The sequence below is a fragment of the Dipteris shenzhenensis genome, chromosome 6, assembly GCF_047967505.1.
Source record: "Dipteris shenzhenensis isolate YYH24624 ecotype China chromosome 6, Dip_SZ_1.0, whole genome shotgun sequence".
In the NCBI taxonomy this organism is placed as follows: domain Eukaryota; kingdom Viridiplantae; phylum Streptophyta; class Polypodiopsida; order Gleicheniales; family Dipteridaceae; genus Dipteris; species Dipteris shenzhenensis.
In genome coordinates, this window is record NC_141601.1 from 39,624,105 (window position 1) to 39,638,547 (window position 14,443).

Below are 14,443 nucleotides of genomic sequence, written 5' to 3' on the forward strand. Positions count from 1 at the left end.
ATCCCTCACTACTCTCTGTCTCATCACTCCAGTTTTATTTCCCTCCTGGTCCCACTTTCTTGTACCAATTCAGCTCCTCGAATTGCAGCCCAGGCTGTTGGTTCCCACTATGCACACTATTTAGTTGCAGTGGTTGTTAGAAAGTCACTGCCTCACTTGTGAACCCCCGATTTGAGGGGACAAAGGGGCAGGAGACTATAGGGAGTAGGGGAAGAAAAAGGCAGCGCACCTACCTGGCCTGGAACCCGCGCAGCAGGAAGATGATGGCACGGCATCCTAGGCACCTCCTGGAGCAGCATGCGGGTGGCATTGGGGACTGCAGCAGCAGCCCATGTGCTGGGCACATGGGCCATTATATAGGCCTGGCCCAAGCTGGCCAGATCAGCCAAGAATGGCCGACCCATGTGCTGGGCACATGGGCCATTATATAGGCCTGGCCCAAGCCGGCCAGATCAGCCAAGAATGGCCGACCCAGCCTGGTCGGTTGGGGGCCCTGCAGGTCGGTGCCTAGATCAGCTCTAGAACGGAGTTCCTCAGCAAGAAGGCGACTCCAATCAACACTCAGGTTTGCTGCGTGGTCAAGTTCTCTACTGCAAATTCATTTTTCAGTTTGCTGTTCGTTATTACAGAAAGGATGGAGGACAAGGATTCAATTGTTGCCTCTTCAGCCCCTTCTCTTCCTTCCTCCTCCTCCAGATTTCTCTCATTCACCATCCCGAACTTTAGAGAGTCAGAGAAACTAGATGGGTCGAACTATCCAATCTGGAAGGCGGAGTCATTTAGTGGCTCGGAAGTTGTGGAAGCTGACAACGGGGGTGGAGGCAAAGCCAGAAGATATGCTGGACAGCAAGGGGAAGATTCTCATTCCAGTAGATGGAGAGGATCTTGAGAATTGGGAAGATAGAGACGCCCACTCCCTACCATTAATCATAGGGACCACGGCGGACTCTGTTCTTCCGCACATCCAGATGGCCGAGACATCTGTAGAGGTGTGGGCTATTCTTAAGAATTTGTATGAAACAGACAACACATCTCGTATCTTGCTTCTTCAACATCAATTGTACAATCTGGATATGAATGAGGCGGACGATGTTCATGACCATCTGACCTTCAACCCCGCCTCCTTTTTCGCCCCCTCTCGCTCCTCTCCGTCCCCCCCGTGCTTCCTTCCCCTTCCGCCTCCCTTCCGCCCCTTCTTACGTCCCCTTCCTGACCTCCCCCGTTGCTTTTCCATCTCACCTGCTCCGCTTCTTTGTTCGTCTCTTTTCTTCGCCTCCGCCCTCCCGCCTTGTCCATCCCCCCTCGCCCCACCTTCCCCCTTTTTTCTTCCACTCTTCACCCACCGCAAGAGCATTTGTGTTTGTCAAAAGGAAGAAGATCTTGGTGGTGACCTTTGGTCTAGCCAGAGGGGCTCTATGGCAACACCCTCGAATCCCACAGCCGTTAAGGTCCTTCTTTCTCCAACCGACAAACAATAGGTTCAACAAGCAGTTCAGTCCCTCCAGGATAAGGCAATTGTGGGCAGAATTGTGGGCCTCACACCCACAAGGCGACAGGTGTGAGATTGGATCCAGGCGAGCTTGGCACTAGAGGGTGACCACATTCAAGAGGTCACCTTTTATGGAAGAGGCATGTTCTTCATCCAGCTGAGCTCCCCTGATACAGCCTTGACACTTGTGGAGCAGAGCCCCATGCTCCTTGGCCCACATTTGGTGTACCTCTTTCCTTGGTATCATGGCTTTACAGTGGAGGACATGGACACGACACACCATGTTCCCCGCTTCCCAGGACTCCCAAAGGAGTACAGAGCCATCCTCCCCTCCATTGGTCAGGCATTTGGCACCGTGCTCGAGTCTCTTCCAGATTCGGTCGCAGCAGTGGTAGTAGATGACGGGGTCCCCAGGATCAAACTGGTGGTTGAGAGCCCAGAGTCCCTCCCAGAGTTGATTCTTCTAGAGACCCTTGAAGGGGGTACACTTCGCCAGTGAGTGGAGATTTATGGGTTACCAGGCCAGTGTCTTCATTGCAGACTGATGGGTCACTTAGCCAGAGATTTCCCCTGTGGCCATGGCCCAAAGCCTCCCCCCCCACCCCCGCAAAGCAAGCACAGTTAGCAGGCCCGAGTCCAACACCCTTCCAGGCAGGAGCAGCAGGACCCCTGGGTTACCCCCTCCGAAGGGGACTGAACCCATGTTAAAAAGAAGATCCACCTCCCCCAGCGGAAGGGGCCACCGCCCAGCTAAATGATCCTCCCGTTTTGGAGGTTCAACCTCCACATTCACCCTTGCATCAGCGCGAGACCCAGGAGCTCCAAATGCGATGATGGCGGAGGCCACGAACGCTAGCCCGACAGCGACTGCGGAGGAGCCCCGACGAGCCTGATCAACAGGGGGGCCTGCGGTCGCCCCTCTTCCCTCCCCCTCCCCCTCCCCCTCGAGATCCCTCTACCTCTTCCTTTCCACTCCCCCCCCCTGGGTTCCCCCGGCCCCTCCCTCGCCCCTCCTACTTTGATCACTCTCACCACCCGCCCCCTGCCCTCCTACCTCCCCCGCTGCCCCCCTCTTCCCCGCTGAAGTGGGTTCTTCATCCTCCCTTCCCTCCCCTGCCTCGACACCCCTGCCAGCAGGCAAGGGTAAGACGATGCCCCCTTTTGATTCCTCATCGCAGCAGCCGGCCCATCCGGGGAGGGATCCACAAGACGGGGCTCATCTTCCCGGTCAGCAACTACCAACCTCTAGCCTGGGCATCCCTTACCACGGGACTTCTGGAGGTTAGGACCCTGGAACTATCTGGAGATTCTCGGCTCTTATCCTCTACCACTGGAGGTAACGCTCGTGGTACTACAACCCCAGAAGGGAGGTTTGATCAGCGCAGTGGGCTCTCAAACACACCCCGTTTGGAGATTCCAGTTTGCCTCCACAGGGTTGGAGAAGTGGTTCCCAGAGGTGTTTGATGCTATTATGGAAGATCAGATTTCACGCATGATGGACGAGTGGATGGGGCCACAGGGACTGGACTTTTGGCACGCCCATGGTATGGAGGTGAATTTTCAGCTGAGCTTCACGCGAGAGGAGCCGATGTGTGGTTTGGCATTAGGAGTTATCAAATTGCCGCTGGAGGCAAAGGTGGAGCAGGCATGCTACTGGCCCCTTTAAAAGTGTGCAGAGCTGTTCAGGGCAGAAGTCTCCTTCATGATGAAGTGGGCACGGAAGATCGGCATTGAGCCAGTATCCACCCTAGTATGTCGTCGCACAAACACGGACTATTCGCCCTCCAAACCCCCAGCAAAGTCACATAAGGCATTCTTTCTGGAACAGGCACCCACCCACAAGAGAGCCTTGTTCCCAGCACCCCCGTCCTCATGAGCTGGACCATAGTGAGTTGGAACATGCACGGGCTCCACGACCGTGCGCATAGCCAGACGCAATACCTGATACTCCGGCAAGAGTTACAGAGGGCAGTGGTAGGGCGGACAGTGGACATCCTTTTGATTCAGGAGCACATGTTTTCAACATCACACATCAGACGACAACACCACCTTCTCCCAAGGAGGTGTCCAGAGGAGTGGTCCCCCGCAGTAGGACGGAGCGGCCCAATCGGTAGGCACACAGCAGCAACGTCTCCGAGATTCGCAGGGCATCATGCACACTGACCTGCAGGAGATTTTAGACCTGACCACAGGTTTTTACAGCTAGCTCTTTCAGACGAAGAGGATGACTCCAGCTGGTCTTGTGGCCCGAGAGGTAGTTTGAGATGACGTTCCGACAATAGTCTCGCGGGATTTATGCAGCAAACTGGAGGAGCCTTTCACAGATGAGGAGCTTTGGGAAGCCCTCAAGGCACTCCAACCCAGAAGTGTCCGGGCGAGGATGGCTTGACTCCGGCCTTCTTCCAGAACTTCATGGAGATTATCTCCACCCCTTTCCAGTTAGCTTGCCAGGAGATATTTGACACAGGCTCCCTCCCTCAGTCCTTGAGCAGGGGGTGGATTTTTTTAATACTGCATACAAGATCGGACACACGGGCGAGGCCTTTCCTCTCTCTCGCTCAGTCCGCCTTTCACAAAGGATGCATTGGGCAGCTCCGACGGTTGGTTCGGAACTTCCTTTGGGCAGGTTCGGACGGTTGATCATGCCGCAGGCACTCGGAGGCTTGGGTATCATTGATCCGGAGATGCAAAGCAGAGCCCTCCTTGGCAAGTTGGTTGTTCGTAGCCTCACCCCAGCTGCAGAGCCTTGGAAGCTCCTCTTACAGCGAGGGCTTCTAAGGAACACCCCACACACTGGGGGACAGTGGCAGCCTTCACACAGATGGATCTTCTCAGAGGCCCCCCTTACAGGGAAGGGTTCCCCCTTAATGAGGAGCCTCCACAGGGTCTGGCAGAGACTGGCAGGGGGTCTCATTCGTGCTCCGCCAAGATGCAGAGAGGAGTTTGAGCGTCAGCCCCTTATGTGGCACCCAGAAATCAGAGATCAGGAGGGATGTATGCTTGGAGAGCGGACTCACATTGGTTGGGCGTAGTGGGACAGTGGTCCGGTCGGGTCTTTTGGCCGATGGAGCAGATTACCCATGGACGCAGAGGCGAGGCTTGGCACCATGGCGCATTTACGAGGGGCAGGGCAACGGATGAGAGAGATTGACCTAGCCATTCCTCAATCCTAGTGGGAGGGACTTCACGTATGGAGGGACAGCAGATGGTTGGGACAGTTTTCTCGGATTGGTGTCCCCTTGAGGATGTTGATGCAGCGAGGTAGCATGCACCCCAGCTTCTTCCGTGTAAGACCTGGAGGCCTACTTCAACCACTCACTGAGAGAGACCCAAAGATGGATGGGAGTCTTGATGGGATTCACTGGCAGATGATCAGAGTGGTGGGACGTCTGGGAAAGGAGTGGCACATTGACCCTCCCAATATCTCAGAGCAGGACGCCCCTAGATGGCGCCTTTGGCTGTGGGAGGGTAGACCCTTGAAGGAGGTCCACTGGGATCCGAGAGAGTGGTTCTGGCCTTCCAAGGGTAGCCTAGCCGAGCAGGTGGATGAGGTGCCCTTCTTTTCCTACACCACACAGATTGGCAGAGACTTCAGATGGACTCGTCAAGCTGGACCCCCTCGAGGGAGAGGCACTGGATGACCCAGTACTTCAAAACACATGTCCAACAAGGAGTGGTTCAAATCCATGGAAGGTACGCATTTCGATTCCAAGGTCACTATGGGGGGTAAACGGTCATGCCCTATGAAGGGTGTTGGTAGTATTCTATTTATCACAACTATAGGAAACGAGGAGCTGATTTCCGGTGTATTGTATGTACCGAATTTGTGCAAGAACTTGTTGTCAGTTAGTCAGATGGACAAGCACAACATGTCGATCTTATTTGACAACGGCAAAGTCACTGTCACATCCAAGCAAATGCAAGGAGTCGAGGAGCATGGGCTATATTGGCCCAACGCTCTGTTGGTGCACAGGGACCATGGTAGATCCAAATTGTGGCATGAGCAGTTCGGTCACGTCAATTAGGGCACTCTTGCCGAGATGCAAAAGCCAAAGATGGTGGATGGACTTCCACCGATTGCAGGCAATGGTCGTGTTTGCAGGGCTTGCTTGGAGGGCAAGCAACACAGGGACAAGTTCCCACATGAGGCCTCATCACGGGCCAAGAAGTCACTTGAGTTGGTTCATTCCGACATCTGTGGCCCAATGTCAACAAATTCATTTGCAAGTTCACGGTATTCTCTTTTATTTGTGGATGATTTCAGTCGCATGACGTGGGTATTCTGCCAGGCCAAGTAGTCCCAGGCTTATGAGAAATTCAAAGACTGGAAGGCCCAGGTAGAGAAGGAGAGCGGGGAGGTAATCAAAGCCTTCCACACAGACAGAGGGGAAGAGTTCACTTCTACCGAGTTCAATCGATTTTGCAAGAAGCACGGGATCAAGAGACAGCTCGCACATCTCAGCAGAATGGAGTTGCTGAGAGGAAGCACAAGACCGTCACAGCGACAGGTTTGACCATGTTGTGAGGGAGGAATCTCTCGAAAGCTTACTGCGGTGAAGCCGTGAACACTGCCGTTCACATCCTCAACAAAACCAAGACCAAGGCTGTTGATGACAAGACTCCATATGAAGCTTACTATGGTAAGAAGCCCACGAGATTTCATTAACGGATTTTGGGTTCTAATGCATTTGTTCATGTGCATAAAGATGAGCAGACGAAGCTTGATTCCCATAGCCGAAGATGTATCTTTGTGGGATACAGTGAAGAATCCAAAGCCTATCGTCTTTTCGACCCAGAAAAGAAGAAGATCCTTATCAGCAGGGACGTGATTTTTGAGGAGTCAGAGCCACAACCTGTAGAAGAGGTTCCTGAACTTCCATCATTACCCCCACCCAAGGTCACCATCCAAGAGGTGGAGACAACTGAAGATCCCGAGGAGGAGGAGAAGGAGCAGCAGCAGCAGGCTATTCCAGAACGGGCTCCCAAGGCGACTCCAGCAAAGGCACCTCCATCAAAGAAGAAGCTACCTCAGTGGTATTTGAAGACTTTAGTAGACCCACGGGTCATGGACAGCAGTCCCGAGAGCAGTTCCGAAGTGCAGCGGTCTCAATGCAACATGAAGACTCCCTCCATGAACTACGCTATGGTGGCTCAACTTGAGGATCCCCGTTCCTTCCAAGAAGCAAAGGATAAGGCAGCCATGTAGGCAGAGATGGAAGCCATTTCGAAAAATGACACCTAGGATTTAGTGCCCAAACCAACCAAGCAGAAGGTCATTGAGACTAAATAGGTGTACAAGCTTAAGTTCAAGTCAGATGGGAGCTTGGACAAGTACAAAGCGAGATTGGTGGTGAAAGGCTATGCACAGTCAGAAGGACTTGACTTCAACGAGACCTTCGCCCCCACAGCCAAGATGGTGACCATTCGAACAGTCATTGCCTTAGCTACTCATCACAGTTGGCCTATTTTTCAGCTGGACGTCAAGTCTGCATTTTTTTAAGGAATCCTGGAGGAGGAGGTATATGTGGCACAGCCACCACGATTTCAAATTCTAGGATCCCCATCAAAAGTCTGCAAATTGAAGAAGGCCTTATACGGGCTGAAACAAGGCCTCAGAGCTTGGTACTAGCAGAGAGATGTTTTCTTTTAGAAGATCGGGCTTCAATGGAGTCCATCAGAAGCAAATCTTTATCTTGACACAGAGGGGGATTTGCGGCTGGTATTGATTCTATATGTGGATGACCTCATCATTACAGCGGATCATACGAAGAAGATTGCTCAAGTCAAGAGACTTCTCATGGAGGAGTTCAAGATGACTGACTTAGGCATACTTCACTACTTTCTTGGGATTGAGGCGAAGTAGGGAAAGAGCTATATCTTTATTTCACAGGAGAAATATTACAGGGAGTTGCTCAAACACTTTCAGATGGAAAATTGCAAAGCAGCAGTGACTCCCATGGAAACTGGTCTGAAGCTAAGTGTGTGTGATCCATCTCAGCCGGTTGATTCATCACTATATCGACGCATGGTGGGGAGTTTGCTTTACCTCACCAATACCAAACTCCCATGGAAACTGGTCTGAAGCTAAGTGTGTGTGATCCATCTCAGCCGGTTGATTCATCACTATATCGACGCATGGTGGGGAGTTTGCTTTACCTCACCAATACCAAACCGGATATTTCCTATGCAGTTGGATTGCTCTGTCAATTCTCCACCACACCCAAGAAGACCCATTGGGACGCAGGTATGAGGGTGCTAAGGTACTTGAAAGGTACCTGCACCTACGGCATCACTTATATGAGAGGCATTGAGTTGGGAGGTTTCTGCGATAGTGATTGGGCAGGTGATATTGATACCCGGAGATCAACTTCTGGATACTATTTCTTACTCTCATCAGGAGCTGTGTCATGGTTTTAGTAAGAAACAACCTATTGTCACCCTTTCATCTAGAGAGACGGAGAACAGGGCTGCTTGTACAGCAGCATGCGAAGCTTTGTGGCTCAGGTGGATCTTGGAGGACATAAGTGTGGCCCAAGAAGACGCGACGGTGGTTATGTGCGACAACCAGAGTTGCATAGCAATCGCCAAAAACCCTTCACGCACAAACGAAGCACATCGAGGTCCACTACCACTTTGTTCGTGAACTCATCGACGAAGCAATCATAGAGTTGATGTACTGCCCGACCGACGACGACATCTTGGATGTCTTCACGAAGGCGCTTCCAAGGGAGCAGATGGAATAACACATTTGACACATGGGGATCGGCCCACAATTGTGTCATTGAGAGGGGGTGTTAGAAAGTCACTACCCAACCTATGAGCCGCTCGCCTACCCTTTCCTCCAAGCCCCTCCCCTTCAACTCCTTCAACCTCCATCAGGACTGGATACTCTACAATTGCAGCCATGACACCCTCTCCATATGCACGCAATTATCAACAAGAAGTCTCAAAACGACCCATCCTTGGGCAACAGGATCAAATTTTTTACCTACAGCAAGCAGTGAGAGAGCCAGGATTGGAACTGGCAGAAGTAAAGGCTCGACTTCACATTCTAGAAGGCCCTAGTAAGCAGGCAGTAATTGATGAGGCTGTAGAATCTTGTAAGGATTCCCCCCCTACCCCACAGCTAGTCTCTACAGTCAAAGATCTTGTTCACATTGAAGTACAAACTGCTAAGAAGGAAGTGATTGTGGAAGTGGACGCCAAAGCAAGTAAGTCTTATATTCAAGTAGAGATTAAAGAACAGAAGCTAGATGTTAAAATGCACTAAAGATTAGAATAGGGGGACTCCCAGAAGATTGGTACAAAGAGGACACTTATAGTGAAATATTGACCAAGATCAAAGCAGGCTTGCCCAACATTGAATGGACGGATGATGATGAGCAGGATGATGACGACTCCAGGCCCGCTTCTATTATGCACTACAAAGGTCATGCAATCCTTACACTGAGGTCAAAAGATAGACGAATCAAGCTTCTTCAATCTTACAAGCTGAAGGGTACCAAAGTATGGATAGCTGAGTAGCTTACACAAGCTCAACTCAAGAATAAGGCAACTGAATTAGCTAAAGTCAAGGCTGCTAGAAAGGATGGAAAATGGGCAGTTTACCGTGAAGGCGTAGCCCTAATCAAAGAGTTTAAATCAAAACCAAAAGACTCTCAGTCTTAAACTGATGTATGGCTGATTACTCTTTCAGACTATTGTGTAGGTACTCTAAATAAATTGGGGTTGCTTTTGCACTCCTTGGGAGCTGCCATGCGCCCTCCCTAAAGCAGATGTACTAGAGGAACTCTTGCTATCCCATAGACCTTTTGGTCTCCAGTGGACGTTAATAGACTCTCTCTCTCTCTCTCTCTCTCTCTCTCTCTCTCTCAGCCTCTCCCTCCCAGCCCCTCTAGGCCCCCATGGGCTGCCTCCTAGCCCCCACGTGATCAATCTCGGCCCCCGTGGGCTGCCTCCTTGCCCCCACGTGATCAATCTCGGCCCCCGTGGGCTGCCTCCTTGCCCTCTCTCTCTCTCTCTCTCTCTCTCTCTCTCTCTCTCTCTCTCTCTCAGCCCCTCCCTCCCAGCCCCCTCCCTCCCAGCCCCTCTAGGCCCCCATGGGCTGCCTCCTAGCCCCCGCGTGATCAATCTCGGCCCCCATGGGCTGCCTCCTTGCCCCCGCGTGGGCTCCCTACTGTTGTGCAGCTGGTAGCAGGCCATCGGGCCACCTGAAGCTGCTGCGCCATCTGCTATGCCACCACCCGCCACCTGTTGCGCCACCCCCGCCATTTGCTACACCGCTCTACCGTGCCACCCCCGCCATCTGTTAGCTGCAGCAATGTAGGCCACAAGGACCTGCGCAGGCCGCACGGGCTACTAGGCCCCCCCCATACCTAGTGTTCTAGCTCAAGGCTGCTCTAGGCCCGCCAACATCAAGGGGCTGCCACCAGACAAGGCCTCTGACCAGGACAAGGTTCACAGCCCTTACAGCCCTCATGCCTCGACTCCAGCCCTATACCTCTATACCTATACCTCTGCTCCAACCAGCTCCTGACCTGCAAAAATCAAGAAAGACTTACTATGGGCAGCCCTTAGGTGGTGGGCAGTCCAAAGAGCAAGAAAATCAGTAAAAATCAGAGAAAAAAGAGAGGCCATGGAAAGCTCACCCAATCAGAAAACCAAAGGGGACAAAGACAGAAAATACAGCATAATTTGGACCAAAGGGCAGAAAGTAGAGGATGGGAATGCCAAAGCATGCCTATCCACTATCAAGGAGGTATGTAAGCTACAAGATGCTGAAATTGAATGCTTACAAAAGAAACTGGAAGAATACAAGAAGGATGAGCTTTCAAACATACGTGCTCAAATGAATGAAGACATGAAGGGATGGCAAGAAGAAATGCATGCAAAATGGGCAAAACAAATTGGGAAAATGCAGATGGATATGATGCGAGATATGGACGTGAAAAACAGTCTTCTAACATCCAAGATAGAGAGCTTGGAAGCTCAAGTGATTAGTCTTCAAGACGAAATTGGCAAATACACACGGAGATGAAGGGGAGCTTCAGCCATCCCTACACGAGGAGCTGGACATCATTAGGGAACAAATGAAGCAGCTCAAAGGGGCAAAGGGGACTTCAGAAGAAGGATGCAAGATCATAGATGAACTGAAATCTGAGAATGAAAAACTCAGAAAAGACTTGGCATTCTTGCAAGACACTATGAAGGGCAAACATGCTGAATTCACCTAGAAAATCAAGAAAGGAGAGGCTGCAATCTTGGAATGGAGCGATGTGGTCAAGAAAGGTACTGCTGTCCCCAAGAAAGAGTTCATTTCAAATGCTCTAGAGGAGAATAAACAGTAAAGCCCTAAATGTCTTAGTCCGAGGCCTCACAGTAGGAGATACTCCTATGGTAGATGCAAATGCTTTGTTCACCAAAATGGGTGTGAAGCTGACATGTGAGACAGCTTGGAGAGTCGGCAAGCCCGATGCACCCACAAGGCCACTTGTGATGAAGCTCCGAACAGCCATGGATAGGAAGACCCTCATGAGCACAAGGGTGACCTTGAAAGGAACCCGGATCTACCTGGACGAGAGGATTACCAAAAGGCGAGTGACAAAAAGCGAGCGAGCCAAAAAAAGCGAGCAATAAAAAATTTATAAATCCCCCATTTCAGTAGCAAAAAATAATAACTTATTCAAAAGTCCATATGTTTTCTCAATGCTAGAATGTTAAATATGCATATAACTTTCTGAGCCACTAACACTAATTTCACATCATCCATGAGATAGTTTATATGTTCAATTTCCAATTCATTGTTTGTATTAAAGACAAATCCTATAGTAACTACAATCAAGTTCTCTCTTTCCACTAGAGTAATTGAGATCATCAATGCAACCTTCCACACAAGTGGGGTGTTTCCAAGGACTCCTTGCATGGATTAGTCTAGATTCCATGCATATGTAAATGCTTAGCTTTTTTAACTCTGTTCACTCTTGGAATGAAACCCATGTTTCTTTGTTACTGGAAAAATATCCTTCCCTAATGATTTATTCTTAGCTCCCACTAATCTAACCAATGCAACAAATTAACCACAAATTCATATTTTGGTGCATTAAATTTTACTAGATGGTGCACAAAGACATAATAATCATCTAAAGTACGCCTTGCCATTTGATTTGATATGTAACATGACCCTGTTTGGACTTGTAAATCAAAAGATACAAGGATGTGAAAATGCCCTCTTTTGGGCCAAAACAGGGAGCGCGTTAACTTCTTTTGGGCCAAAACTAACCCGCTCCCTGTTTTGGCCCAAAAGAGGGCATTTTCACATCCTGTAAATTTGCAAGAAGTCAACATATCATTTTTCTAGCCCAAAAGATGAGTTTTTAACATCCCTACATCTTTTTATTGTCAAATATAAATGGCATAATGTTACATATCAAATCAAATGACAAGGCATGATTTAGATCAATATCATGCCTTTTTGCACCATCTAAAAAAATTGTGTGCGTCAGAATATGAATTTTGTGAGATTCTGTCCAATTTTTTGCATCAAGTTTAAAGCAAGGTTTCCCATAATGGGGAGCGAGAAGACACTGTCTATTTTGGCAAAAAAAAAACCCCAAACTTAACATCCTCTACCTTTTAATTGCACTCTGGGGATCACTCTTCATAAACCCATAAAGCATGTGCAAGCAAGCATGTATTAAAAATTACCCCTATTCTTGCAATTTACATTTTGTCATGTAAATGGTTGAACCCATGTATGTGTTTACATTTTAAAATATCTACATATATAAATTACATTAAGTTGCTATTTTATAAATCCCCTCATGCACACAAACAACATGTAAGTCCCCCCACGGAAAAAAACCTCTCAATGCACAAAAGTGGTATGTTACATGTTTATGAGTGACCCCCCACGATAATTGCCAAACCCAAATGGGGTCATGTTACAATAGTCCTTAACTTTAGACTACTCAATTTCAAGAAATATGACACATAACCACTCTTTTGAATACTTTATACTTCAAGCAATTATTTTATAAAAAACTTAGATTCTTTCTTTGCTTGCTTGATTTTCCAATCACTTCAACTAATTGTCGCTCGCTTTTTTGGGCTTGCTCGCTTTTTCTCGCTCGCTCTATTGACTGCCTCCCTGGACAATGACCTCACCCTCCTACAGCAAGAACACCGGAGGGAAGGTATGGTACACGTCATAACAACGAGAGAAGCAGGGTAATGGGCTGCATACAGAGATGGTAGGGTGATCATCCAAGAGAGAGGAGATCAGGACCAGGGGGAGAAGGAAGAAAAGGAAGAGAAAGAAGAGGGTGAATTATGACGGTGTCAGGCCAAGGGGACACAAAGTGGACTGAGAATTGTAGTGTGGAATTGCAATGGCACACTTTGGTCTGATCTAGGTGGTTTCTCGGAGACACACTGACAAAGGCATGGTCTTCTACACTGAGACACATGAGAGCCCTGAGAGAGGACTGCCCACCATGACAGGATATACATGGGAGTCATCTCATAGGAAGGAGACGAGGAGAGACACTGGTGTGCGGGGTTCGGGGGGAGTGGCTATCCTCTTTAGATCACACATGAGACCTCTCATATCAGTGGCACGGAGAGAGAAGCATGCATGATACATGTGGATATGAGTCCAGCTACCAGACGCACGACCAATTCTCATAGCAGTGTGTTATTTCCCTCCAGATACTTCATCCTATGCACGTGAGGTCGCCACAGAAGGGCACAGCCCATATGAGTCAATTCAAGATGATATCACTAAATTCTCCAAGCAGGGGGACATTCTCCTTGGTGACGTCAATGCACGCACAGGGAATAGGCAGGTGGGCCTAATGGACTTTGCATCGGATTCCCTCATAGTACCAGAACTAGATGTAGCTGAGCTTAGGATAGTGAGAGACTCTGCAGATGCACCACAGGTGAAAGAGTATGGATGACATCTACTTGAGCTAGGGGCTGTTCATGATTTGATCATTTACAATGGTCTACAGAGATGGCCATCATCCGGTGGCCTCACTTGTTTCCCACATGGCGGAGGGACTAGCACAGTGGACTACCTATTGGGTCCCTTGGCCTTTACCTCACGGATATACGACTTTATTGTGCCCCCTCCCCCACTTGGTGCTGATCACTCATACTTAGCCTTTTGTATCTCTACCACTATGCCAGTCACAAGGAGGGTCCCCCCCACGCCCACTCGTGTACAGGTTCACTTTGATCGTGCCCTGCACCCCATCTATGTGAGCAACATGGCAAAGGAACTTCCAGCCCTACTACTTGGAGATGTTGTAGACCTCGCCAATGCCTCAGACACCCTTGCCACAGTAGTCATGGACGCAGCCATCATGTCTTTCCCTACGACTCGATCTGCATGTGCCTCACTAGGGAAGATACCACAAAATCCTTGGTATGATGATGAGTGCAGAGAGATGAGAGCTTACCTCACACGCGAGCGAGCACTTGGCCACTTGATCTCACGGCGACTGACACGTCGTAAGTGGCGGGCCTTCCTCACCCACAGAATGGACAAGGTGATCAGTTCATAGCGGGGGATCCCACCATTGGTTGGTGGTTTCTATCGGAGGGGAAGCCACCTATACCCATCACAGACCCAAGTATTTGGCACACTTATGCATGCTCTCTTTATGATGTCCCGATGCAGGCACCACCTGATATGTCCACTATGCCCAGGCCCACCACTTGCAACTTATTCACCGCACAGAATGTTCCGGCTGCACTTAGCCACAGCTTCATAACCGGAGAGCACAGGACCATGAGGGGCTATGGACTAAGCATTTCGATCATGGACAGGAGGTTTTGGCTCCGGTACTAGCACAGATGTTCAACCACGCCATATGTCACGGCTTCCAACCCTCATGGAGTACCACCACCATAGTACCGATACACAGGGAAATATCGCACCCTCATGATTGG

General features: G+C 49.7%; 1 protein-coding gene across 1 annotated transcript in view; it reads right to left on the minus strand.

The window, feature by feature from the left end:
* Positions 1–14,443, minus strand: part of LOC147901160 (Zinc finger, C3HC4 type (RING finger) family protein) — a 159,104-nt gene that overhangs the window by 109,627 nt on the left and 35,034 nt on the right. The gene's annotated exons all lie outside the window — the stretch shown is intronic.